General features: G+C 43.8%; 1 protein-coding gene across 39 annotated transcripts in view; it reads right to left on the reverse strand.

Moving 5' to 3' along the window:
- Positions 1-16282, reverse strand: part of CLASP1 (cytoplasmic linker associated protein 1) — a 266722-nt gene extending 250440 nt beyond the window's left edge. For 21 of the 39 annotated variants that reach the window (XM_037912896.2, XM_037912893.2, XM_043525470.1 and 18 more), the window contains exon 1: positions 16067-16266. The gene's annotated coding sequence lies outside the window, so the exon portion shown is untranslated. Of the gene's footprint in view, positions 1-16066 lie in introns of all 39 variants that reach the window. The other 18 variants (XM_037912897.2, XM_043525472.1, XM_027833968.3 and 15 more) reach the window with 6 other exon arrangements.
- Between the last annotated feature and the right edge of the window lie 409 nt (positions 16283-16691).

Genomic DNA, 16691 nt, shown 5'->3' on the forward strand with positions numbered 1-16691 from the left:
CCCCTCTCACCCGTGGCAAGGACAAAGCTTTTCTTGGAAAGTAAAATTCTGCTGAATTACCAATTTATGCCTTTTAAGCTTTCACTTTAAAATTACGTTTCTAGCCCTTGTGATTAGGAAGGAAACCTTCTGAATGTGACAGATGCAGTGCTGTCTTCCTGTCAATACATGAAAATTAACCTTGAATAAGGCAGGGTGTGTGAATTTAAAGCAGATTAATTATTCCTGACTAACTCCATGTGTGGATGCTCTGTCCCTGGAATAAGAGTGCCCCATTCCAAATCATCTTAATCCATTTTGGAAGTGGATTAAACTAATTTGGAATACAGCACTTTGAAGTAAGAGCACCCACACATGGAATTTAATCAGGACTAGATATTCCAGACTAACTCCCTGCACAGACATGCCCTTACAGTCTTCAAACAAATTGCTGCTGCTCACAGCTTCCCAGATCAGGGGTTTCACCACTGCTACTCAGCACCTCTGGGCTGCAGTAAGACTGACAAAGTAAGTCAGTTTCACACTGCTGTCACTCATGGAAAGTTGTGAGTGACAGCACATGCACTGGAGTTGTTGCTCTTGGGCCTCATTGGTGACCCTCCTGAATGCATCTCTCTGTATGTGCCTCTGGCTGGTAAGTTTAGGTTTACGGTCAACTTTCAAGCCCTGATGCTACTTATTCAGTGCAATATTAATTTCTTGGGAGTTGCTGGCAAACAGACCAACCCACCAAAACAGCACAGCAGTCGTATTAAATGACGCAGTGGCATAGTTACACAAACAGGGCTCCTTCTCTACATGTCTCATAATGTAGCTGCAGGCAAATTTCAAATTAAAGCTTAGCTCAAGGCACATCAAACAATCATGTCTTTGAACCCTGACTTTCCACAAGAATGAAGAGCTCCTCTTAAAGAAGTTTCCACTTTCAAACAACAGGCAGCGATGTTTGTTTTCAAGTATAAAAGCCTACAAAAGAATCATTCTTTCTGTAGTACATCTCTACCACTCCCTGACAAAGGGAATGAATAGGTCTACGGATTGGGTTTAATAACTAGGCTCTCTCCAACCAATGGTTCATGTCCCAGCAGGGACAACACATCATCCTTCAGAAATGAACTGAGTACTATACAGATGACATGTCCTTTCTGAGAACACAGAAAGGATCTCATGGTTCTTGGCCAAAATTGCGTCTTCTCCCTCAACTGTTGCGCTGAGTACCCTGGTCAGTTGGCAACCCTTTATTCCAGAGATGGCTGCATACCAGAGCTGTACAGAACTTGTAAAGCATTGTGGGATGCAAGGAACTCAATAAGATGTAAAACGTCTCAGGGCTTGCCTACGCTGGCACTTTACAGAGCTGCAACTTTCTTGCTCAGGGGTGTGAAAAAACACACCCCTGAGCGCTGCAAGTTTCAGCGCTGTAAAGTGCCCGTGTAGACAGTGTACCAGCGCTGGGAGCCGCGCTCCCAGCACTGGTAGCTATGCCCCTCGTGGAAGTGGTTTTTTTAGAGCGCTGGGAGACCACCGTTCAGGTACATTTTTGACAATTACAATCAAATAGTGTATGCTTCTGATTTAAGTGTTACTGTTCTCCGAAACCTAAAGCCTAGAAAGCTCATTTTAAAAGGCTATCAACTTAAAAAACATTTTACCTACAGGTGTTGCAAGTACCACTCAACTGCTATAACTGCAGGATTACTCTTTTCCAATTTACTGTCTTTGACAGCACTTTGTGTATAGTCTGTTCCCATTTCCCCTATATAGTCATTTATTGATGGGGTCAAAATTAGCTGTTAGTACTCAAGAAAGAGATCTTGGAGTCATTGTGGCTAGTTCTCTGAAAGCATCCGTTCAATGTGCAGCAGCCATCAAAAAAGCTAACAAAAAGATAGGAACCATTAGAAAAGGGATAGATAAAAAGACAGAAAATACCATATTGTCTCTATATAAATCCATGGTACCCCCATATCTAGAATACTGCATGCAGATCTGGTCATCCCATCTCAAAAAAGATATAATGGAATTGGAAAAGGTACAGAAAAGGGCAACAAAAATGACTAGGGGTATGGAATAGCTTCCATATGAGGAGAGATTAATAAAACTGGGATTTTTTCAGCTTGGAAAGGAGATGACTTTGTGGGGATATGATAGAGGTCTATAAAATCATGACTGGTGTGAAGGAAGTAAATAAGGAAGTGTTATTTACTCCTCATAACACAAGAACTAGGGGTCACCAAGTGAAATTAATAGGCAGCAGGTTTAAAACAAACAAAAGGAAGTATTTTTTCACACAATGCACAGTGAGTCTGTGGAACTCCTTGCTAGAGGATGTTTTGAAGGCCAAGAATATAACAGGGTTCAAAAGAACTAGATAAATTCATGGAGGATAGGTCCATCAATGGCTATTAGTCAGGATGGGCAGGGATGGTGTCTCTAGCCTCTGTTTGCCAGAAGCTGGGAGTGCGCGACAGGGGATGGATCACTTGATGATTAGCTGTTCTGTTCATTCCCTCTAGGGCACCTGGCATTGGCCACTGTCGGAAACAGGATACTGAGCTGGATGGACCATTGGTCTGACCCAATATGGACATTCTTTTATGTTCTTATCTGATGTGTGTGCATCTTTCAACAGCAACAGGGCAGCAACCAGTCTTTTAATAAGAAATGTAAATGTAAAACCGAGCAAGACTCAGGAACCAAAGTAATACCTGAAACTACTTAACTTGTCTGAAGTTTACTGAACTTCAAGTTTATAATGCCTCTAAGTTTCTCTCTACATGGCACCAGGGAAATTTCACACAAAAGCTTCCTGCTATTATTATCACTAGTTCATCTCCACCAGTGCTACCATGCTGAGAGCCCCAGCATGGATGTGCCATTGGCTTTTTAAGCACAGTGCTTATTAAACCAGCGACACTGTGCTTAAAACACAGAGTGCAATAAGTGGTCTGTTTACACAGTGGACTAACAATACTGCTGACATTAGAGAAGCTGAGCTAGATTTAACAGTGGAAATTGCAAGATTTCCCTAGCTTTAAGCCACCAGTTCAGACTGTTTTACACTCCCAGACTGGAGTTTTATTAAACTGAAAGCTTGTACAAGCCCCATTGCTGCTGAATCCTTCCAGAACACATCAAACTCCAATGCGGCAGCCAGAGCTGTCCCCTTTGGCCCCGTTAGCAGACCTTCAATACTTAAAGGGACAGGACGAAGGTAAATAATAACCCTGACATTCCCTTAGCAGTGCTATGTCTGCCCCAACGCAAACCCCCTAGCGTTCTAACATCAGTCTAGCACAATTTGTACTGGCACACCCTACCCAGGTTTGAAACAGGGTAAGCTTTAACCAGTATGAATTGGTGCTTCTGTTTAAACCATGTTTGCACTAGGGATTTGCGTTGGTGTAGCTACAGCAGTGGCTAAACACCCAGCATAGAAAATGCCATAGGTTCTTTTAGGGCACAAATCATCATACTTATGCAATAAAGGAACTGCAGCAAATTTTAAGATTTAATTTTGAGTTTAAGACTCAGAGTTGCCAACTGGCATTGTGCTAGTGACTGAAAACTGGAGTAAAAGCAACTCTCCAAACATTAAGAAGCAAACCAGGCAGGGTGGATAAAAATCAATTTGTCTTTAAAAACCAAAAAACAAACAACCTGGATTTTATGTAAAGTAAATATAGGTTGTTTTTTTTAAAATAAACCGATTTAAAAATTAAATTTGAAACTGACATACCTATGTCAAGGCCTAAATTTATAATCTTTAATCACAGAAATGCAGGGCTGGAAGGGACCTCTGTGGGTCATCTAGTCCAGTCCCTGTACTGAGGCAGGACTATGTATTATTTACTAGAGTTTCTCAAATGCGGCCACCAGGGGCTTTTCTTGTGGCCAGAGTCTCCTGGACTGTGATGGGAGGAGAGGCAAAATAGCAATCCACCCCCCACCCTGTTGCTCCTGGATGCACTCCCTTGGTGTTGGTTGCCGGGACTACCAGCAGGGATTGGGCCCTGCCCCGTTCTGGAGTCACCTGGGGCACAATGCTGTAGGAGCAAGCAGCCAGTGAGTTCCCCGCCTTCCCAGGGGCGGTGGGGCTCAGGCTTTGGGCTCCAGCCCTGGGGTGACGGGGCAGCAGACTCCAGCCATAAGATTTTGGGCTCCAGCCCTGGGCTCCAGCTATGCAACAGTAGGCCCCAGGCTCTGGCCACATGGCTTCAGGCTCCGTTCCTGGGCCCCGTCCTCCAGCTGCGAGGCTTCAGGTTCTGGCAGCAGGGTTTCAGGCTCCAGCCCCCCTGCTACCTCCCCCAACCCCCACGTCCCTTGGCCTTCCCCCAACCCTCCATCCAGGACTTAATTTGTCCCCAGGCTTGCCAGGGCTGAGTAAGTCTGCTGTGAAAAGTGATACTTGTAGGTTTGTTAATATCACTTTTCACAACAGACTTACTAGCTATCAATAAATAAATTGCAATGATGTGGACATGTATATGTGCATATTTATATGGTTTTCCTAAAGCTAATGAAGTGTGAGAACAGCCACCAGCAAGAGTTGGTGGCCACATTCTGAGGCCACTAAAAATTTGTCTTCAGAACCCCTGATTTATATCATCCCTGACAGGTGTTTGTTTAATCTGCTCTTAAAAACCTCCAATGATAGAGATCCCACAGCCTCCGTAGGCAATTTATTCTTGTGCTTAACTACCCTTATAGTTAGGAAGTTTTTCCTAATGTCTAACCAAATCTCGCTTGCTGAAATTTGAGTCCATTGCTTCTTGTCCTGCCCTCAGAGCACAAAGAAAACAAATTTATCACCTCCTTTTTATAACAACCTTTTATGACTTGAAGACTGGTATGTCATCCCTCAGTCTTCTCTTCTCCAGATTAAACAAACCCAATTTTTTTCAATCTTTCCTTGTAGGCCATGTTTTCTAAACACTTAATTTTTGTTGCTCTCCTCTGGAACTTTCTCCAATTTGTCCACAACTTTTCTGAAACATGGTGCCCAGAACTAGACACAGTACTCCAACTGAAGCCTTAAAATTATTGAGTATAGCGGAAGAACTACTTCTCGTGTCTTGCTTACAACCCTCCTGCTAATACATCCCAAAATGAGGTTCGTTTTTTGTAACAGCATTACATTCTTCACTCATATTTAGTTTGTGATCCACTATAGCCCACAGATCCTCTTCTGCAGTACTCCTTCCTAAGCAGTAATTTCCCATTTTATATTTGTGCAATTGATTATTCTTTCCAAGTGTAGTATTTTACATTTGTCTTTACTGAATTTCACCCTCTTTATTTCACACCACTTCTCCAGTTTGCCACCATCATTGGATCCTCCACAGCACTTGCAGCCCATCCCAGCTTGGTATTGTCAGCAAACTTTATAAGTGTACTCTCCATTATCCAAATCATAGATGAAGATATTGAATAGAACCAGACCCAGGACAGATCCCTGGAGGACCTCATATACCCATCTAAATTAAATACAAAAAAAATAATATTAAGCAACACGTGGCTGCTGAAGTTTTAAAGAAAGTCAAACCCCTGACCTGGTGGAAGTCACTGGCTAAGCACCTAGAACCAGAGTTTGCTGAAGTGCTAAATCAGCTTTTGACAGCACTAGCTTCTTCTGCACATGCAGACAAAATATTTTCTTAATTCCAGTTTATTCAACTAGATCAGTTCAACAACTAGTCCATTCAAAGTTAAGAAACTGACTAGGAGTACAAAAAGCAGGAAAGTTTATTCTCTTCCAATTTATGAATAAAAATGAGATGAGAGAGGATGAGATCCATTATTTCTAAACTCTTGAAGAACATGGTGACCAGAAGTGATCAGTTGAATCAATCAGCTACAGATAATACTCCCTTTGTTTAACAGATCAGTTAGTTTTAAATGCAAAATATGTTTTGATAAACTATAACTTTCTTATGTATCCAGAATATTTAAGTTAGTTTTAATTTAAAAAATGTTGTTTTGTGAATTTTAGTTAAATTTGAATTTCCATCCAAAGGGAGCTTGGCACAAATTACAAGTAAAAAATTGGTCATTTAGTAAAATAAATGCATCATTCACCATTTTCTACCATCATAAAAAGGTAAAAAATAAGAATCCATATAATTGCCTAAATAAATGTGTATACATAGGGTATCCTCCTCATTAGCAAGAAGCACCAAATTTAGCGTAAAGGCTAGATTTACCACATATACTCGTTCATTAGCCCGTTCATTTATAAGCCGACCCCCCAAAATGGATAGGTAAAAACAGTAAAAACTGTATGACCCTTTCATAAGCTGACCCTATATTTCAGGAGTTGGCAAACTTTGGCTCCTGGCCCGTCAGGGTAAGCCGCTGGCTGGCCGGGACGTTTTGTTTGCCTGGAGCGTTCGCAGGCATGGAGCTCCGCAGCTCCCATTGGCTGGGAATGGCAAACTGTGGCCACTGGGAACCGAGGGGCTTCGTGCCTGCGAACGCTCCAGGTAAACAAAACGACAATGTATTAGATATTCAATTCAATGATTTCATAGAGTTTATAATCATCAAATTTTGTGTAGACCCGTTCATAAGCCGACCCCCGCTCTTTGATGCGTCACTTTTTTACCAAAAATATTCGGCTTATGAACGAGTATATACAGTACTTGCAAATCAACATGTTTTAATGGTTGCCAACCAGTGAGAATCAACCTTTCTTTACGAAAATAACTGAAGTACAAATGCAAAATACAATTAAAATCAATTATTTAAATCAAGGTTTTCTGCTTGCTGATTTAAATCATGACTAAAATCAGTGATTTAAATTGTTTTCATTTAAATCAATCCACCCTGAAACTCTGTTTTAAATATACTTAATATTTCTCCAATATAACCCCTTTAGATTATTAAAGCAGAAGTTATCTTGAAGACCGATTCTGGACTATACTAATAACTACTTATCTCAAATTATTTAGAGCCCTGGTACCCAAGCTGCAGTACATGGACCACCAGTGCTTTGAGGAGACTTGCAGTTGGGTCATACGTTATTGGTTCTCCTCTTTTCCTGATCACATTAAAATAAGTTAAGATACATTGAATATTTTCCCCTGTAAGCAAACTGCTACAGTTGCCAGGGGGATGTCAGTAGATCACCAGTGGGAGGAGAAGTGGCCCACACAATCATCAGTGGGAAGGGAGGTAGTCCACACCAGAAAAGTTTGAGAACCTCACCCTTATTAGCTATCTGTAATTGCAGTAGCAGCTAGAGTCCCTGAACAAAGATTATGACCTAAGTAAGCTGTACCTGGAGGGGAGACTGTCTCTAAGTATATAATCCAAAAAGATAAGAGACAAATGGTGGGAGAAAAATAGTATTCCCATTTTACAGATGAGAAACCAAAGCACAGAGATTCAGTGACTTACCCAAAGTCAAATATGAGGTCTTTGGCAGTGCTAGGAACTGAAGTCTGGTCTGCTGAGAGACTGTCTAGTGCCGTAAGCATAAGATCACCCTTCCCCTCCGAGATATCTATTACTGACAAACCCAACATTAGCTATTTTCTTGCCTTTTTTTTTTTCTGGCAGGGGGGTGCACAACAGATGGCAAGACAACTTTCTGAGAAGATACACAATCACATGCTGAGCATGAGAGCAGGATAATCTGGTTTTAAGGAGATCTCAATAATGGGTTCGGATGAAACTACTATACTTACTACTTTCACAAATCCTCCTGGCACTCCCTACTAATACATAACCGGCTAGTAAAGCACAGGCGACAGGCAAGAAGTGGGTTGTTTGTGTGAGTACAAGAAGCAGAACTCCCTGAGGTAAAACAGATTTATTGCATGAGGTTTCTGAAGCATGAAGCTTCTCATTAGTTCAAAAAAGAGAGGAGACAATGCCAGAGCTGGTCTATCAGAGGACCAAAGGGAGCTGCTTGGGATGCTCCACCACAAGAAGTCTGGCGGGTGCCAGTGCATGAAAGCAATGGGACATAGGAAAAGTTCTTTTCCAGGCAAGAGAAAGGTCTGATCCTTTACAGAAATCAAGTAGGCATTGTTTTAAGTTTCAGAACTTGTCTTAGCCAACCATTAGGACTCATTCCTCAACTTTCAGGCTAAACAACAGGGCATGGCTAAAGATGGGATTTATTCTGGGTAAAAAATCTCAAAGAAAATCCTTCCTGGTGGCCACAGTTTTAATTTTCCAAGCACTTTACAAACCTTAACTAACCCTCCACCCCCAAGTGGTAGATAGCGTCCCAGCTGGAAAGCAGGGAGCCAAGGACTGGAAGAGAGTAAGTGATTTGCCAAGGCCACAAGAGTTGGGGGGGGGCAGATTATAAATTAGGAATCCCTGTGTTTGGACCACATGTCCATGTGAGAGCAGTGTGAGTTTACTGTGGGATCTTCTGGAGGACTCCCTCTAAGATTAGAAGAGGACACAGAATAAGCTGCTAGAAATACTAACTTGATGGTTTCTGACTCCATACCATACTTGGGAGGAGAGGCTGTGGCCAAGTCTAAAGCTGTGTTAAGCAAACAGAACTGCTTGGAAGCTTTCAACAACCTCCTAGAAGTCAACAGGCAACAAAGTCAACAGCCACTACCCAAGCACTGTAGCTAGATCTTGCCACATCCAACCCTTACGAACTGCAGAACAGATGATGGGAGAGTGAAGGAGGCAAATGAAATGTCAGTACACTGGGTGTTCAGCTCGGGATCTTTAGCTATGGCTTTTTTAAATGGTCTAACTACATCTGCCTTTGAATCATATATGGGGAGGTAGGGGGAGGAAGAAGAGGAGGGGGAAGAGGAAAGAAGCCTTGTTATCTAGTCTACATTTCAAAAGAGCCCTGTGTTCATAGAATATCAGGGCTGGAAGATGACCTCAGGAGGTCATCTAGTCCAATCCCCTGCTCAAAGCAGGACCAATCCCCAATTTTTGCCCCAGATCCCTAAATGGGCCCCTCAAGGATTGAACTCACAACCCTGGGTTTAGCAGGCCAGTGCTCAAACCACTGAGCTATCCGTCCCCCCCCCATGTGTTATTTACATATGGAAGAGATTTATGTAACCACTCCAGAATCTAAGTGAATAGGTTTTATAGCTGCATTTTACTACATAAGTACTTCTCCTAAGCAGTTGAGTTAAATATGTAACATTTAACAGAAAGACTGTCGTTCCACCTTAGTTACAACAGATTGTTGCTGGTATTAAGACCAATAAGAAACAAAACTGAATGGGGGGGGGGGGGGGGGAACCTCAGGTGGGCCCAGAAAGTCATTAATATCTTTATTGCAGATTTTTAAGTCAGCAGTTTTAGAAACAACTTATTCCACAGGCCTCAATTTCCATAAGGAAGTCTTGCCAAAACTGAACTGTGGCTTTCCAGTTATGGTGTTTGGATGACCGTGCATTCCAGACCAACACTACTCCACATAGGTTTCTCTCCCCACACTGGTTTTCTTTATACTAAAAGAGAGGAGTCCTAATGCACCACCAGAACAGCTCCAGGGCTGCTTGCAATGGTGGAAACTGTAGGCCAGCCTTGGAAGCGTTCCGGAGAATAGGGTAGACAATGGCCCTGTTACACTAGAGTTTCTAAAAACTGCCTATTACTGTCAGATCAGCATTAAAAACAACTTTGGGAGATCTATTGTAGACAGGTCTCTAGCTTAAGTAGATTCTGCTCCCACCTCTGGTGGTATACAGGGGCCATAAAATGCCCAGAAGTAGATGAGAAAAGAATCCTTCAGTACAGGCACAGCATCGGGCCACTGCACGCAGCCCCACACTACCCCTCCTTGCAAGACACAGCATATGGGGGACCAATAGAGGCAGGGGTGCACTGCTAAGTGCTACAGACGTTCTGGGCTACACTGCAGCCTGTATAGTCTAGGATAGGCTGCCATACATTAGAGTAACTGGGGGCCAATTCAGTCCCCAGATCAGCCCAGCATCCAGACGGTGCAAAGGTGGTCCCCTTTGCCCACTCCCCTGGATGGTGCCTTCTGTTCAGTGTCTACTGGATGCGCAAGTTAGATCAGACCCCATGTTGATCAGATCTGCAGTGAAGGAGCAGTGTCAGCTCAAGTCTGTCTCAGTTTGCTTAAAAAAAAAAAAAAAAAAACAGAGAAACCAAAGACCAATAAAAATGTGTCTTAGGTCATTTAAGTTCCAATTGAATCTACTGTAACATTTTTTAGAAGTTATCTGAAATCAAAACACTGCAGGATTGTGCTACTGTATTAGAACTAGAGCTCAGATAGTCTATTTCCACTGTCAGCAATTACTATAGAAAAAATAATTGTTTTTTTAAGATCCAGTCCCTTGCAATAATCTAAAGACACTTCCTTTCCAAAAATTAACATCAATGCCACCCCCACATTTAGTAAGCCATGCACCAACTATTGCACTCTACCTCCCTGGGGATCAGACCCTTCAGATATTTGGCTAAGTGAAATAGGTCCACAAACTATATACACATTAAGACCAAAGCTGTTTGAAATTGCCCTTAAATAAAACCTTTCCTTCTTTCTCTCCCGTAACGTAAGTGGTTGAAACCTTTTTAACTAAGCTTCTTTTAAAATAAATAAATAAATAAAAATATCCCTGGATAAAAGAAATAACCGTGCCAGACGAAGGTGATGTCTCTCTAAATTTTACAGAGAGACTTATTATAGTGCAGGATGCTGAAGAACACGTCCATATTTCATTCATCAATAAGGCTGCGAGTCTATCACGGAAGTCATGGATTCCGGGACTTTCCGGAACCTCTGACTTCTGCAGCGGCTGGTATGGCTGGCCCAGGGGCAGCCCCTGGGCCAGCTGCACTGGCTGCTGCTGGGGCAGTCTCAGGCCACCGCGCCCCCCACCCTCCCCCAGCAGCAGCAGGGGTCCCGGGCCACCTCACGCCCCGCTCCACCCCGGGCTGCCGCCCCACAAACATCTGTGGCTCTCCTGGGCCGCCGCCCCCTACCCCAGAGCACCCAAGATTTAGTCGGGGTATATAGTACAAGTCATGGGCAGGTCACAGGCCATGAATTTTTGTTTACTGCCTGTGCCCTGTCCATGACTTTTACTAAAAATACTTGTGATTAAAACATAGCCTTATTCATCAGTCTCCCCACTGTGATACTCCTCTCTTTAAACAGATCATTCAAGGGTTTCAGTTTTTGAAGGCTTATAACAAGTTAATCTTATATAAACAATACCTGAAATACCGTGACAGAGCTAAGCATCCAAGTAGGATACCACGATGATGGATGTAGTGTAAGAACCTGATTAGAACACAGAACAGGGTAGAAAGCACCATTCAGCTAGTCTAGGCCATTAAATAAGTGGTCAGAACTATAAGAGTTCTACGTAGAAAAGGATGCCATAACACCCACCCCGTTCCTCTGGTGGATGACTGCTCCATTCATCCTGGTAACAGAATAACTGATGTGTTCTTGGCACACACAGGCCCTGTCTCAATGGGCAAAAAAGTGTAGATTTTTCCAACAGGTTTCCCCTGTTTGAGGGACTGTAAAACCTTAAGGGTTGGTATGGTCCTACAGGACAGGGTATAGAACCAGAAACAATAACTCATTCTGAAACCAACCAGACTTCAAGTTGGCTGTCACCATCTAAAAGAGACTGCTAACAGGCCTTGATTGAATCCGTATCATACAGAAAAGAATTACAGGATCTGCCCAACATATAGGAAAACCCAAAAAATCGAACCAAGAAAAGTTATCATTAATTTCTGTCTGCTTTTGATACACTTCATCCACAGCTCAGACTTACGATTTCTACAGTACTTCAAGACAGACTTATTTTGACAGTCTAGTTTCTTTATCAGCAGGCACCCTGTACAATTGTCCCCCTGGAGAGTGTAACATGGGTTACTCAAACGTATTTCTTTCTCTCACAAACATGCTGTTGTCTCACTTGTAGTGCTATAAGTTATTGGCCAAGAGAAGGGAGGCCTAACATTGAAACGGTGTCATTTCTCTATTTGTAATGCATTAACTTTTGACGACTGCGTCCAATCAATTCCAAAATTTGAGAGAACGTTCTAGGTAAATGGAACGGACCCTATGGATTTTGGTGGCAATTAGAAAACCACAAAAATCCAATTTCCACACAGTGACCCTTTGGTGCTGTAGACAGAAGAGCACTGACCAAGATAACTCAGCCAATCACCAGTCCCTCCCTCCAGTTTATTTGCATACTTCAGTCCCATTGGTTGAAGTGAGTCAGCAAATAAAACTAAGTCAGGTCTGAGAAGTCTCCATAGGGTTGGGGGACCCAGGGTTCAGGACTGGAATAGGGAGGCTCCTTCAGATCAAGATCTATAGTAGCTGAGTAAAGGTAAGGCTGGAGATTTCACTGTGGCTCCCTTCACGTTATACCTGGCTCAGGCAAAATCATTTACTTTCGCCCAGTCAAAAGCTGTTCTATGTCATCTAAACAGTGCTCATTTGGTACAGCAGGAAGAGAGATTCCTCTGCTTGCAGCACCAAACTGGCACCGTCAATGAGAAGACAACCAAGTCAGGCAGTAGACTCAGTGTTTCAGGTTAGGGTTACTGGAGGGAAGGATGGAGCGATGATTAGTTATGTTACCTCTGATGCTACCACTCAGTTCCTGAAGCACTAAAGAGGCACCATTGGGAGAAGTTGCAGTTGATATGCAACAAGGAAGATAAGATGAGCAGCTTAGATGACTTAGTAAAATGTAGCTTTAGTGGCTGTATCTTACAAAATTGCTACAAGTTTGAGGCTAGAGACTGCATCCTGCCCCTCCCATCACCTGCCAGCTCAGCCTACATAAGCAACAAAGTAGAGATCTCTTTTGTTTACTATCAGAAACGCATGAAACTGAGGTTTGGGAGGGATTTGTACGGTCCAGTGCTTAGGGCACTAGCCTAGGAGTTGGAAGACCTGGGTTCAGTTTGCTTCACCATCGCAGACTTCCTGCGTGACCTTGGGCAAATGGCTCCACCTCTCTGTGTCCCAGTTCCCTCTCTGTAAAATGGGGATAATTATCCTTCCCTAACTCAGAGGGATGTTGCAAGGATAAAGACATTGGAGACCATGAAGAGCTCAGACATCACAATAATGGAGCTGTATAAATATCTTAGGGCTTGTCTACACTTACTGGGGGATCCACGAGTGGCAATCGATGCACTGGCGATCGATTTAGCAGGTCGAGCGAAGACCAGCTAAATCGACCGCAGATCGCTCTCCCGTTGACTCCTGTACTCCAGCAGATCGAGAAGAATAGGGGGAGTCGATGGGAGAGTGTCTCCCATCAACATCGTGTAGTGTGGACCCGCGTTAAGTAGATCTAAGCTACGTTGATGTGAGTTACACTATTCACGTAACTCAAGTTGCGTAGCTTAGATCAAATTACCCATGCAGTGTAGACAAGGCCGTAGACACGTAGGCTAAATGACTATGTCCAGGCTTCCTTTAGATCCTCCTATAGCAGTTTCCCCTTCTCCCTTATTTTGTGTCTTTTTTCCACAAGTTGAGCCTTAGCATACCACTCAAGCGCTTACAGGATTTGGTCCAGCAACAAGCCTATCTCCCTGTATTGAGACACAAGATAGGCTAGGTAATATCTTTTATTGGACCAACTTCTGTTGGTGAGATGGACAAGATTTCAAGCTTACACAGAGCTCTCATTTAGGTCTGGGAAACATACCAGAGTGTGACTGCAAAATCAAGGTGGAACAGATTGTTTTGCATAAGTAGTTACCACACATTTCAAGAGGCTATTCAAGGTGAACATTAACATAACTCCAGCTGTAAAAGGGGCTGGGGGAGCAGCTGGCAGTGGGATTATTAGTAGGTTATAGATTGTTGTAATAAGCCATAACTCCAGTGTCTCTATTCAGTCCATGATTTGCAGTACCTAGCAAAGTTATGAATTTAAGCTCCCACGCTCATCTTCTGAAAATGTTGTGCAGGTTTCCTTTGAGGATGTGGACTGATTGGTCCAATATAGAGTGATCACTCTGTAAAAAGTGTTCACTCACAGATGATAGGGTGTTTTTGTCTTTTATCATTTTCCTGTGCAAGTTCATTTAAGAGCGTAGTGACACACTCACCCAGGGCCTGATCTAAATTCCCATTAAAAGGCATCAGTGGAAGCTGGACTGGGTACTGAGGCTATGTCTACACTACAAACCTTATAGTGGGACAGCTGGTTCCACTCTTTGCTGGTGGGAGAGAGCTCTCCTGCTGGCATAATTAAACCACACTCCAAGGAGTGGCAGTAGATATGTCGAGCGGCAGTAGATATGTCAGCAGGAGAGGGTCTCCTGCCGACATAGTGCTATCCACACCAGCACTTTTGTGGGTGAAGGGAGTGTTTTTTTCACACCCCGACCAACATAACTTTAACTGACAAAAGTGATAGTGTAGACATAGCCTGAGTGACAATGACAGATCAAATGTAAAAACTGAAGCCAGACTAAGCTGTAATGAAAAAGTGCTTTTTAAAGCAAAGCACACACAAAAACCAGGATCCTCTTAAAGCTTTGCACTTATTTTAATAAGATACGGTGTGCAGGTAGGCTCTTGCAAGCAAATATTTTCCTACTTCAGATTTTAATAACAAGCCTTTGTCAAGTTCTGCTTCACAATCAAACTAGCAGTGACAACTGTCAACCACCAATCTAAACAGTCCTAATTCTTAATATACCTTCCAGGATATAGCTCTTTCTGCATAGCCTCTAACCTACTGCAGTGTGTCCATCCAGTATGTCCACTAATACTGCTTTTTAGACATGTTCTTTAAGGAAGGGGTAAGGAGACTCCCTTCCTATTGAAGTGGCATACATGTATCTGAGGGCAGAGCAGATCCCGAGGAGCAACTTAAAAAGGTTTATTTAGCATCTCTATCTTTCTGTAAGGCAAAGCTGGTCTCACATGCTAATGCCCCAAAAACTATTAACTAATCTGTTCAAATCAGTACCTGCTTTTAAACTGCAGATGAGCAAAATAATTTGTCTTTTCACCACCCTCTAAACAGCTTTGAATTAAACAAGTTATTTAGTCCTCTAGCCTCCTGCCTTTAGACATTGTCACTAGTATTTAATTAAAAACTGTCAAGTTACTCAAATCTCAATATCAATTACTAAATATGCACTAAAGTATTACAGAACCCTTATTGACCATACATTGTGTGGGGAGACGGTTATTTATGGATCAGAACCTTGATTCCACAGACACAATTCAGAGCAAGCGCACTACCACGATAATCCACAGATTGAGAACATCTAGTAGTACACACTAAGAATCATTAAAGGCTGTTCTGTCAATTATTCAGATTACATAGCCGGATTTTTTAAATAAAGAACATACAATAAAGGATCTAACTAAACACTGTCAGACTGGAGATTCAGGGATAAGGAACTAATAGTAAAATCGCCCATTGTACCTAAGTATTGCAGCACATACAGCCACGCACTAATCTCACATCTAAGCACAGCAGGGAGAGTTAAGGATGAAACAAAAGCCTTGAATCTGTACTCCCCAGCCCCCGCGGTTTAGATTTCTAAAACCCATCCCCAAATCAGAGGAAAATGCCCTATTAGGTCATCCAGTCCACCCCTCCCAGCCAGTACCGGATTCGTCCTTACACTGTTTTCTGTAGTGCTTTGTCCATTTTTAAAATGTCTGGAACAAGGGAAGTGAATTCCCTCTGGACATCACAGTCCCACCGTTTTTCCTACGGTGGGCTACCACCACAGTGCTCGTGCCTGCCAAGTCTGTTCTTTCATGTGTGTGCAACTGAATACAAAATCCTTATTTTTAGAAAAAAACAAATACTTTAAAACACTGATAAGCTGGGCGAAACTGGCAGGAACAGACCCTGCTGGAAAGCCCATGTACTTCCCCCAACCATGAGCCCCGGTCAGGCTCCCAGCTGCGCCCAGCGCAGCCACAGAGCAGAGGCAGCTCTGTAACCTACTGATTTCACCAAACAATGCTTCCCCTCCCCCTCCCCCACCCCGCCCCCCAACAAGCCAAGGGCTGATTGCAGCCCCCTCCCCCCACACATCAACCCCATGCTACAGGACACTGGGGTTTTACCTGGAGCTGCTGGAAGGGCAGACGGGGGGCGGGGTGCAAGTAAAACCGGCCGCATGGACGTTACAGAGGGTGCATGCGGTAGAAGGGGAGCAGCAGATCCCGCTTAATTCCCGCGGCACCTACTGCAGTGCATGGCTGCGGCTGCTGCTCCTCCACCCCAACGCCGCCGCTGCTGGGGCTGGGTAAGAATGGAAGCCTCAGAGCGCAGGCGCACTCAGCACGGACTGGAAGGACTACCCGGCAGGCGCGCAGGCCCAGCGCGCAAGCGCACTATTTTTGTCGGGCCCTCGAATCTAGAAGACTCCCCAGCAAGCAGGACGCACGAGCACTAGGGCGTCGCTCTGTTGCAGACTTTCCCTCTCACCATGGAGCTCCGGGGAAGGTCAGAGCGGCCGGAAACACCTCCCGCGGAGCTCCATGGTGAGAGAGGGGAAGTCTTCCAAGCGTGGCTGATATGAGGTAAGCGTACAATCTGCGCATGCGCCCGCCGGCGGCCGGGGTCTCGGGCGAGCTAAGCTCGCGCCCTGCGGGCTTCCGTAGTCGGCGTGCGAAATGGGCCGTTGCTGCACGTCACGAACGTTCAGACTGGCCGGTTAGCGTTGCCCGCTGCGGCTTTTTGGGTTGT

Source organism: Chelonia mydas, chromosome 11 (genome assembly GCF_015237465.2).
Source record: "Chelonia mydas isolate rCheMyd1 chromosome 11, rCheMyd1.pri.v2, whole genome shotgun sequence".
Taxonomy (NCBI): Eukaryota; Metazoa; Chordata; order Testudines; family Cheloniidae; genus Chelonia; species Chelonia mydas.